The sequence below is a fragment of the Moschus berezovskii genome, chromosome 23, assembly GCF_049115385.1.
Source record: "Moschus berezovskii isolate FMDL1 chromosome 23, NW_MosBer_1.0, whole genome shotgun sequence".
NCBI classification, from domain to species: domain Eukaryota; kingdom Metazoa; phylum Chordata; class Mammalia; order Artiodactyla; family Moschidae; genus Moschus; species Moschus berezovskii.
In genome coordinates, this window is record NC_142482.1 from 39,943,307 (window position 1) to 39,954,145 (window position 10,839).

Here is a 10,839-nt window from a genome sequence, read left to right on the forward strand (position 1 = left end):
AAAATAATAATAAGCTTTGAAGATTATACATTTCTATATAACCATGAACTATTCTTTTTGGTGCTGTCACTGCTCATAATGTCATATGCTTACCTGGGCCTTGCTGAGGTATGGGGAAGTCATTCTGACTTACGCATGATTTGCTTGAGCTCATGTTAACTAGAACACCCTGTCTTACAACCTGTAGAGCATGCATCTGCTTTAACCATTAGAGAAAAGAATGTATCTAAAAAACAAAATGGAGTAATTGTGGTTCAAGCATTCAAAATGGAACCAGATGGCCAATATGGCTGTTGTTTCAAAGAGGTTCCTGCATTACGGAGAACTTGAATTTTCTGAACCATATCAAAGTCAAGGACACCAGCCATTTTCAAAATAGTATCTGCTAGCAGCTGTTAGGTATAATCTTGTGGTCTGAAGGTCTCCCCTTGCAACAATGCAACCATTTTGGACCCCAACCAATCCTTGCCAGCTTCAATCCTAATTCTTGACAAATATCTTATGTGACCTTGGAGGTTTTGCCTTTATAAGCCTCTGCCATTTGTCCATGCTTTTGAGTCTGTATTTCCCACACTGTAGTCCTCAATCTGGCTCAAATAAAAACTCTCTTCTATTTTTATTATAGATTGATTATTGATTGTTTCTATGGACATTGCGCAGTTCACAAAGCAATTGGAGACTTCCCTGGTGATCAAGTGGTTGAGAGTTCACCTGCCAATGCAGGGGACATGGGTTCGATCCCTGTTTTGGGAAGATTCCACATGCCACAGGGCAGCTGGGCCTATGAGACCCAACTACTGAAGCCCGCTCACCTAGAGCCTGTGCTCTGCAATGAGAGAAGCCGCCACAATGAGAAGTCCATGCACCACAATGAAGAGTAGCCCCCTCCCCACGCCCCCCTCCCACAGCTCACTACAACTAGAGAAAGCCCGTGCAGCAATGAAGACGCAGTGAGGCCATAAATAAAAAACTAAAACAAAACAAAACAAAAAACCCTGAAGCAACTGAACATCTGACAGGCAGCTCAGCTTCACATGCCCACCATTTGACTCCTGACTTTGTACCCAAACTGGCCCCTCACGATCTTTCCTACCTCTGTCACAGGCAGTTCCATCTTCCCAAGGTGCTTGAGCGAAATCTCCTGGAGCTTCCTGACTCCTGTTTTGCTCTTATACCCAGAATGCAACTCAGCCACAACCTTGTCAGGTCTCCGTCAGCTCACATCCAGAAGTCAGCCCCTTCTCATCACCGTCATTCCTGACCAGGCTCACCTTACTCAGTACCAAAGAAAGTCCTCACAGTGGCCTCAAGACCACACACAGTCAGCCCATCACCTCTACGCCTACCTACCACTCTCCCCACTGCTCCGTCTGCCCCAGCTACATGGCCTTCATGCTAAGTCTCACACATCATAGGCTTTTGCCCCTGACTTTCCCTCAGTCTGGATCACACTCCCTCCAGATAAGCAATTGGCTCATTCTTTCACCCATTTCAAATCCTTGCTTGAGTATTATTTATTACAGTTATAACCCTACCCACTCTAACACCTCTATCTTCCTTCTAAGCTTTATGTCATTTTATAATACCTATCATACTTTTCACTTATTTGGTTTGTATCTGTTTTCCCCATTAGAATGTAATTCCTATGGGGGCAGATTCCTGTCTTCTTTATTCTCTGCTGAGTTCCCACCTCCCACCAGTACCTGGCACATAGTAGGTGCTTAATAGCCTTTTGTTGAATACATGAATATAAATTATTTCCTTTGATCCTCTAAAACAATTTTTGAGATAAGTATGGTTGTTCCTGCTTTACAGTCACAAAAAGAACAAGACTTGAATCAAATCTTGAACCACCCCACTGTTTCCAAATGGGGTGTGTGTGTTCCTTCAGTGTCTGCAGGTTCTTACCTAGTTTAGTCAGAAGGAGCAAAGGTCTCAGACTTCTCAGTTCAAAATGAGGGATTAAGACTTCCCTAGCGGTCTAGTGGAGAAGGAAATGGCAACCCATTCCAGTGTTCTTGCCTGGAGAATCCCAGGGACGGGGGAGCATGGTGGGCTGCCGTCTATGGGGTCGCACAGAGTCGGACACGATTGAAGTGACTTAGCAGCTTAGCAGCGGTCTCGTGGTTAAGAATCCATCTTCCAAGCAGGGGACACCAGTTCGATCCCTGGTCAGGGAACTAAGATCCCATATGCCACATAGCACAGTTCCCCTCCCCCTCAAACATGTACAAAATGAGAGATTTAGACCAGTTAGTTTTCCATCTTCTAAAGAATGATGCCTCCTTAGCTGCTTCAGTCCAAGTTCTTCTCCCTCTTCCCAGCCTCATCCCTTACTGGGTCCAGAGAAGTGAGGCTAAATGGTTTGTCAGGTCCGCTGGGAAACTGTGGCCCACAGATTCAAGAGAAACCTTTTCTTTCTGGCTTCCTACACTCCACACATCTCACTGGTTGAGTCTCTGATTCTGTCCAGGAAATAGGATGATGACAAAGAAAAAAAGAGAGAGAGTAAGAAAGAGGAAATGTTGGAGGAGAATGCAGGGAGTGAAGGAGATGGAGTAGGCAGGGAAGTGGATGTTAGGAAACACTCTGCAGAGAGAGGCAGTGGCTGTGAATTGCTGTCCCAATGAAGCAAGGTATTTCATCACTTGGTCATTCCTTCCTCTCCTGTGATCCCATCGCAACTCCCACAGCTCCTTAAGAGCGTTTCCTGTTTCCCTAAATAGTTCTTGCATCAGCCCAGTTGCCCATTGCAGGAACTAGGAGTTCACCCCTGATTTTCCTCTCCCTTACCCTCCAATGACCACTCCAACACTTTCTTCAGTACTGTCTACAAAATATATTTCAAATTGGCCTGCTCATCTCCCAATCCACTGGCTACCATCTAACTGAAGCCATCATCACCTCTCACCTAAAGTGCTGGTTTTGGAGCTGTGCAAGATGATCATTTGAAGTTTTCTTTCTTCAAATGACCATCTTGCACAGCTCCAGGGGATGTCACTAGCATGTAGTGGCCTTGGATCTCTCCCATTCCACTCTTGCCTTAATCCACTGCTCACAACTTAAGACTGCACAGTTGGTCTTTGCCTAAGTTTTTATATACCTTGTAACATTTTCACTCCCCTGCTCCCCATGCACCAGGTTTATTTTGTTTCTTTTTTGTTTATTTGTTTAGGATTTTTTTTTTACTTTTTAAAAGTATTATTAACATATTGTATCAGTTCAGTTCAGTTCAGTCGCTCAGTCGTGTCCGACTCTCCGCGACCCCATGAATCACAGCACGCCAGGCCTCCCTGTCCATCACCAACTCCCGGAGTACACTCAAACTCATGTCCACAGAGTCGGTGATGCCATCCAGCCATCTCATTCTCCGTCGTCCCCTTCTCCTCCTGCCCCCAACCTTTCCCAGCATCAGAGTCTTTTCCAGTGAGTCAACTCGTCTCATGAGGTGGCCAAAGTATTGGAGTTTCAGCTTTAGCATCAGTCCCTCCAATGAACATCCAGGATTGATCTCCTTTAGAATGGACTGGTTGGATCTCCTTGCAGTATAAGGGACTCTCAAGAGTCTTCTCCAACACCACAGTTCAAAAGCATCGATTCTTCGGCGATCAGCTTTCTTCACAGTCCAACTCTCACATCCATACATGACCACGGGAAAAACCATTGCCTTGACTAGACGGACCTTGGTCGGCAAAGTAATGTCTCTGCTTTTTAATATACTATCAAGGTTGGTCATAACTTTCCTTATATTGTATAGCACACTTTAATAATGTTTCAATCTTTTCTAAATTTTGTTAATTCAAAAGAATGTTACATTGTATCTAAATTCACTACTTAACATACTCTTCCTTAATATTTATGGTACAACTAGTTTATGTTGCTATTTAATTATCTGAGAATTCTTCATTGCTTTCTAATTTTTTTTTCATTTTATTTTATTTATTTTTTTAAATTAATTTATTTTTTATTGGAGGCAAATTATTTTACAATATTATATTGGTTGGTTTTGCCATACATTGATATGAATTTGCCCTGGGTTTACATAAGTTCCCCCTCCTGAAAAATATGGAACGCTTCACGAATTTGCGTGTCATCCTTGCGCAGGGGCCATGCTAATCTTCTCTGTATCGTTCCAATTTTAGTATATGTGCTGCCGAAGCGAGCACTTGTTTAGGATTTTTAAAAAAATTTTATTTATTTTTTGGCTGAGCTCTGCAGCTTGCCGGATCTTAACTCCTGGACCAGGGGTCAAACCCACATCCTTGACAGTGAAAGTGCTGAGCTCTAACCTACTGGTCAGCTTTGTTTAAATTAGCCTCAATTGTTCTTGCCTTAGAGTCTTTGCAAAGTTGTTCCCTCTGTCTGGAAAACCCTTCCTTCTATTCTGTGCTTAATGAACTCTTATTCATCTCTCAGTTAATGTCACGTCCCTCTTAAATGTCATCCCTCTTAAATGTCACCTCCTCAGAGAGTGCTTCATCAGCCCCTCATCTAAACTAGAGCCCCCTGCTAACAGTCTCTGTGCTGGGTCTTTAAAGAGTTGCCAGATTTAGCAAGTACAAATACAAGACACCTACTTGAAATCTGAATTTCAGATAAACAATGAATCAATTATTTTAGTATAAGTATGCCCCCAAACATATTTGGAAGATACTTAAATACTTTCAAAAATTCATCATTTATCTGAAATTCAAATTTGCTTGTATTTTACCTGGCAACTCTAGATATGTGGATGAACTTTATTCTGTTTGGTTGGAAAGTAAAATACTATTTCTCAGAAACTTTTGCAGCTGGATTCTAAACCAGAATTAAGGTTGGCCAATTAGATATATTTGTATGATATTTGAAAGACAGAAGTGAGGGGGAAGCCATTTTCCTATAACAGATGGTCAGGTGGACAAGCCCCAATAAACATGAGAGGTTCATGGCAGTAGGACAGTTGCGGGGGTGGGGGGGGTGACTGCAGCATTTCTGATCTCTGGTGATTGACCTTGAAGTCAACCACCCAGTTAGGACCTCTTGACTCTTAATTCTCCAGGTTTTTCAACAATTTTCTTGTCAACTAGTTCCCTGAATTAAATCCCTTGCTTAAAATACCCAGAGAGGTTTCTTCTGCCTGCATGGAGGCCTTCCTGGTACAGTTCTCATCACCCTGTTCTTTCCCTTCATATCACAGTTTGTGTACATTGTGTGACTGGACAGTATTCCTCTCACCCACAGACTCTAAGCTGCCTGAAGACAGGCCCCTTTTAACTCTAAGGTTCTACAAATCTCTGTAGCAGAGGAAGCAATCAGAATCGAGTTAGCTACATTTGGTGCACTGCACAGGTTAATACACTTTAGTTTGGAAGACTCATTCTTCAATGAGATGCTCAATTTTTTTTTTTTTTTTGGTTGTGCCAGGCAGCAGGTGGCATCTTGTTTCCCCTACCAGGGATCAAACCCATGTCCACTGTAGTGAAAGCACAGAGTCCTAACCACTGGACATCCAGGGAAGTTCCAAGATGCTGATCTTGAATACATTGAAGGAGGACAAGAGTTAAAAAAGGAAATGAAAAGAAAAGACGACTAGGCCAAAGGGAATGTCTAAATACATAAATTGGACCCTATAAACCCCCCACTTAAAGCCCTTCAGTGGCACTGCTATTTGTAGACCCAAACCCAACTTCTAATCTGGTCCCTAAGGCTCTGCACAGCTTGGTTCTTAGTACCTCTCCAGTGTCTCTTTATACCATTCTTGTCACACCTCATAGCATGCCATCTTCACCAAGATCTTTCCTTCTGCAGGGCCTTTGCACCTACTGTGCCTGCTGCCTAGAAAGCTCTCCCCCAACTTTTTACTTCTGGCTCCCTCTCATCAGTCAGAGCTCAGCTTAAATGTCACCTCCTCAGAGAAGCTTTTTCTAACAGCCTAGTAAAAGCAGTGCACATCTCCTCCAGTTAATTCCTCTTATATTATCCACTTTATATTCTCCAAAGAACTTATGACATCTATAATTATCTTGTTAATTTATTTGTTTACTTGCTTATTGTTGGTCTTTCCCAATAAGATCTAAATTGCCAGAGGATAAGGGACCATGGCTGGCTTGTTCACCAGTGTATCCTCACTCCTAGAACAGTGTTTGACGTATAGAATGTTGTGTTAGTCACTCAGACAAGTACGATTGTTTGCGACCTTATGGACTGTAGTCCATCAGGCTCCTCTGTCCATGGGAGCCTCTAGGCAAGAATACTGGAGTGGATAGCCATTTCCTTCTCCAGGGGATCTTCCCGACTGCTTCGTAAATAGTTGGTGAGTGATTAAATGAACGGATGAATGAATGCTCAGCTCTTAAAGCTCAGTTGCTTAATGAAAGCAGCTCTTAAGGCCTGGGGACACTAAGAGAAAAATGATTAGCGAGTGTCTAAGAGGGAATTTAAAGGACGGATAAAGAAATGTCAGTGATGTTAATGGAGGGTTATCAGAAGGAAAGAGAATAAAAGGGCATCCTGAATGAACTTGAAGGAGAGGCAACATCTGAGAGAAACTGTTAGCCTTAAGCATGGATTTAAAGGGAAAGGGACAAAGGAGGCTTCCGGGAGGGAAAATAAAGTCTCAGAAGAGGGGAAGTAATGCTTAAGAGGAAGAGCATAGAATTCGGAGGTGGTAAATCTGAATTTCACTCCCACTTCTGCCTCTAACCCACTGTTTGAGCCCAGGCAAATGCCTTACCATGCTGGAATCCAAGTTGTCCCTGTAAAATAAATGGATTCTCAACCCCACAGCTGATAAATGGCTAAACAAGAGATCAGACAAAATGGATGACAGTCCTATACAACCCTGGTCACATTTTTGAGCATCAAGATTTCTCATTTAATTTGACTTAATCTTTGTCCTCTACGTCAGTCTTAAATTCATACTTCCTGAGGCTGCCCTGAGCCTCAGAGGATGTAAGAGTATTTCTGGAAGCAATTAAGGTTGAAGAAACTCTTTGGGAAGGAGCATAGTGAGTGGGAATTGAGAAAGAATAATGGTTTCCTTCATCAATGCTCCTTACCCCCGGGCCTCTTTGCCCACTTTCAGTTTTTTCCCCCAAGATGCTTCACATGCTTTGTTCAGGCTTTTTCATTTCTCTCCAACTCAACCCAACCCAACCCAACCCATTCTTCATTTGCAAGCCACCTCCTCCAGGAAGCCTTCCTGAAATAGTTTCCACTCATTCTCTGACCTGGAAACAAAACTTCCACTCACTCTTCTCCCTTCAGCACACCTTTACCATTTGGTAATGACAGGTCTTGGTCGATGATGGAGATATCTTATTTGTTTCATCACACTCCCTGATTCAGTAGTGGCAGATTTCGGATGACGATGCATATACTTCACCCGCCTTATCATACTTCCTAAGGGCAGGGGCCACGGCTGGCTTGTCATCAGTCTCCCAAGCACCTTTTCATACCTGCCTCTTCCCCTCCAAGGCTCCTAAAGACTTGTAGGCTCTTTAATAACATGGGGATGTTGGAGACACATAGTTTTTCACGGCAGAAGCTGGTGTGTCTCCCTTTGCCTGGCAAAGCAATTAAAACAGAAAGATAGGATTTACTGACATGGGGAAGAGATAGACTGAAAAATAAACAAAAGAAGAAAACAAAGGAAGAGATAGAAAAGAAATGAGAGAATTACACAAGGCCTTCCCACCTCTAGCATCTCCATTGCCACTCACGGGTGTCTGACTACAACATTCCACAGCATCATAGATCAATGGAACAAAATAGAAAGCCCAGAGATAAATCCACGCATCTATGGACACCTCATCTTTGACAAAGGAGGCAAGAATATAAAATGGAGAAAAGACAGTCTCTTTAACAAGTGGTGCTGGGAAAACTGGTCAGCCACTTGTAAAAGAATGAAACTAGAACACTTCCTAACACCATACACCAAAATAAACTCAAAATGGATTAGAGAGCTAAATGTAAGACCAGAAACTATAAAACTCCTAGAGGAGAATGTAGGCAAAACACTCTCCGACATAAATCACAGCAGGATCCTCCATGACCCACCTCCCAGAATATTGGAAATAAAAGCAAAAATAAACAAATGGGACCTAATTAAAATCAAAAGCTTCTGCACAGCAAAGGAAACTATAAGTAAGGTGAAAAGACAGCCTTCAGAATGGGAGAAAATAATAGCAAATGAAGCAACTGATAAAGGATTAATCTCCAAATTATACAAGCAGCTCCTGCAGCTCAATTCCAGAAAAATAAATGACCCAATCAAAAAATGGGCCAAAGAACTAAACAGACATTTCTCCAAAGAAGACATAAAGATGGCTAACAAACACATGAAAAAATGCTCAACATCCCTCATAATCAGAGAGATGCAAATCAAAACCACAATGAGATACCATTTCACACCAGTCAGAATGGCTGCAATCCAAAAGTCTACATGCAATAAATGCTGGAGAGGATGTGGAGAGAAAGGAACCCTCTTACACTGTTGGTGGGAATGCAAACTAGTACAGCCACTATGGAGAACAGTATGGAGATTCCTCAAAAAATTGGAAATAGAACTGCCATATGATCCAGCAATCGCACTCCTGGGCATACACACCGAGGAAACCAGAATTGAAAGAGACACATGTACTCCAATGTTCATTGCAGCACTGTTTATAATAGCCAGGACATGGAAGCAACCTAGATGTCCATCTGCAGACAAATGGATAAGAAAGCTTTGGTACATATACACAATGGAGTATTATTCAGCCATTAAAAAGAATACATTTGAATCAGTTCTAATGAGGTGGATGAAACTGGAGCCTATTATACAGAGTGAAGTAAGCCAGAAAGAAAAACACCAATACAGTATACTAACACATATATATGGAATTTAAAAAGATGCAAATGATAACCCTGTATACGAGACAGCAAAAGAGACACAGATGTATAGAACAGTCTTTGGGACTCTATGGGAGAGGGTGAGGGTGGGATGATTTGGGAGAATGGCATTGAAACACGTATGTTGTCATATGTGAAACGAATCACTAGTTCAGGGTCAATGCATGTTATAGGATGCTCAGGCCTGGCATGCGGGGATGACCCAGAGGGAGGATAAAGGGAGGAGGGAGGTGGGAGGGGGGTTCAGGAGGGGGAACTTATGTAAACCTGGGGCAAATTCATATCAATGTATGGCAAAACCAACCAATATAATATTGTAAAATAATTTGCCTCCAATAAAAAATAAATTAATTACCTAAAAAAAAAAAAACATTCCACAGCATCACAAACAGATATCCCGGATGGAGTTGGAAAGGGGTAGGAAGAGTTATGTAGGAGACACCTGTTTTAAAAAATTGTGGTGCTAACCAAGAGGCAGGATGCAGTAACGGTCAACTAGAGCAAGCCAAGCCAACACACCAAAAATCAGCTCTGCCCATCTGCTTCTCTGAAAATAGAATAAACCCAAGGGAGAATTAGAGGATCAAGTGTAGAGTTGTTGGGGATTCTAGCAAGAAAGGGAGAAAGTCTTGAAAAGTGAGACATTTCCTGGCAGTGAAACTACTGAACCACTGAAGCTCATGTGGTCTAGAGCCCATGCTCTACAATAAGAGAGTAACCCCTGCTCACAGCAACTGGAGAAAGCTGGCACGCAGCAACAAAGACCGAGTGCAACCAAAAAGTAAATTAATTTAATTAAATTTAAAAGACAAATTGTCACGAACTTTTGTTTGAAATCTGTGAAGCAATGCACATTTATTATCTTATAGTTCTACAGTTCAGAAGCCTAAAATGTGTCTTACAGGGTGTCAGAATGTTGGACTCCATCTGGAATCCATCTCCTTGCCTTCTCCAGTTTCTAGAGGCCACCTGCTTTCCTTTGCTCATGGCTCCCCATCCTCAGTCTTCACAGCCAGCAGTGTCAGGCTGAGTGCTCCCGTGACTCTTTAATCCAAAGAGGAAGATTGTCCTCTTCTGCTTCTGTCTTCCACCTTTTCTGGCCGCACCACAATGCATACCAATTCTTAGTTCCCTGACGAGGTACCCAACCCACATTCGCAACAGTGGAAGTGTGGAGTCTTAATCACTGGACTGCCAGGGAAGGCCCTGTCCTCCACTTTTAAAGACCCTTGAATAATCTCCCTACTTAAAACTCAACTGATTGGCAACCTTAATTCCATCTGCAAGCTTAATTCTGCCATGTAAGGTAACATGTTCACAGTATCCATGCCAAAGGTAACATGTTCACAGGAATTAGAACATGGGCATCTCTGGGGGGATCATTATTCTTCCTATCATAACATGGAAGTCCATTTCATAACATAGATTTTGGTCATATCTGTAGCCATTTGCTTGGGTAGCTGTGCATTTTATGAGCAGAGAGCTGGGAGGTTTGTTTCAAGAGGAGAGTGTGTTCATTTGTGTACTTTGTTTATCAGAGTGTCATGTTTGAGTGTCTCCCTGATAAGTAAAGGGGGAGAAGGATGCCTGGAGGGGTTGCCTAATAACCTGCTTCTGCTCCATAAAGACTTACTGTTGTTGCATTGTTGTTCTTGTTGACAATAAAACTAATGACAGAGTGTCTTTGCATGTTTTCTTCCAGTGTGTCTATCCTTCCCTAAATAATCCGGGTGTCCATCCCAGTGATACAGTGTGTATGAGACTATTTGTGGCATATGTGTGGTTTTGCATTATATGAGTGTATCTGCCTATTAGGTCTGTGCATTTGGCAGCATTTGGACATTGCTGGATGTGCACGCATGTTTGTGCAACAGCGTGTGATTGCAGTTGTAGATAGCTGAATGTTTACTTATTCATAACCTCCCAGGAGTACCCAGATAGAACGGCCTACCATGAGAGAGGCAGAGG

General features: G+C 42.5%; 1 non-coding gene across 1 annotated transcript; it reads right to left on the reverse strand.

Annotated features, from left to right (window-relative positions):
- Positions 1-4,059: 4,059 nt before the first annotated feature.
- On the reverse strand, positions 4,060-4,166 carry LOC148774155 (U6 spliceosomal RNA). The gene has a single exon (XR_016036116.1). It is a non-coding gene; the product is annotated as a U6 spliceosomal RNA (small nuclear RNA).
- Positions 4,167-10,839: the final 6,673 nt, after the last annotated feature.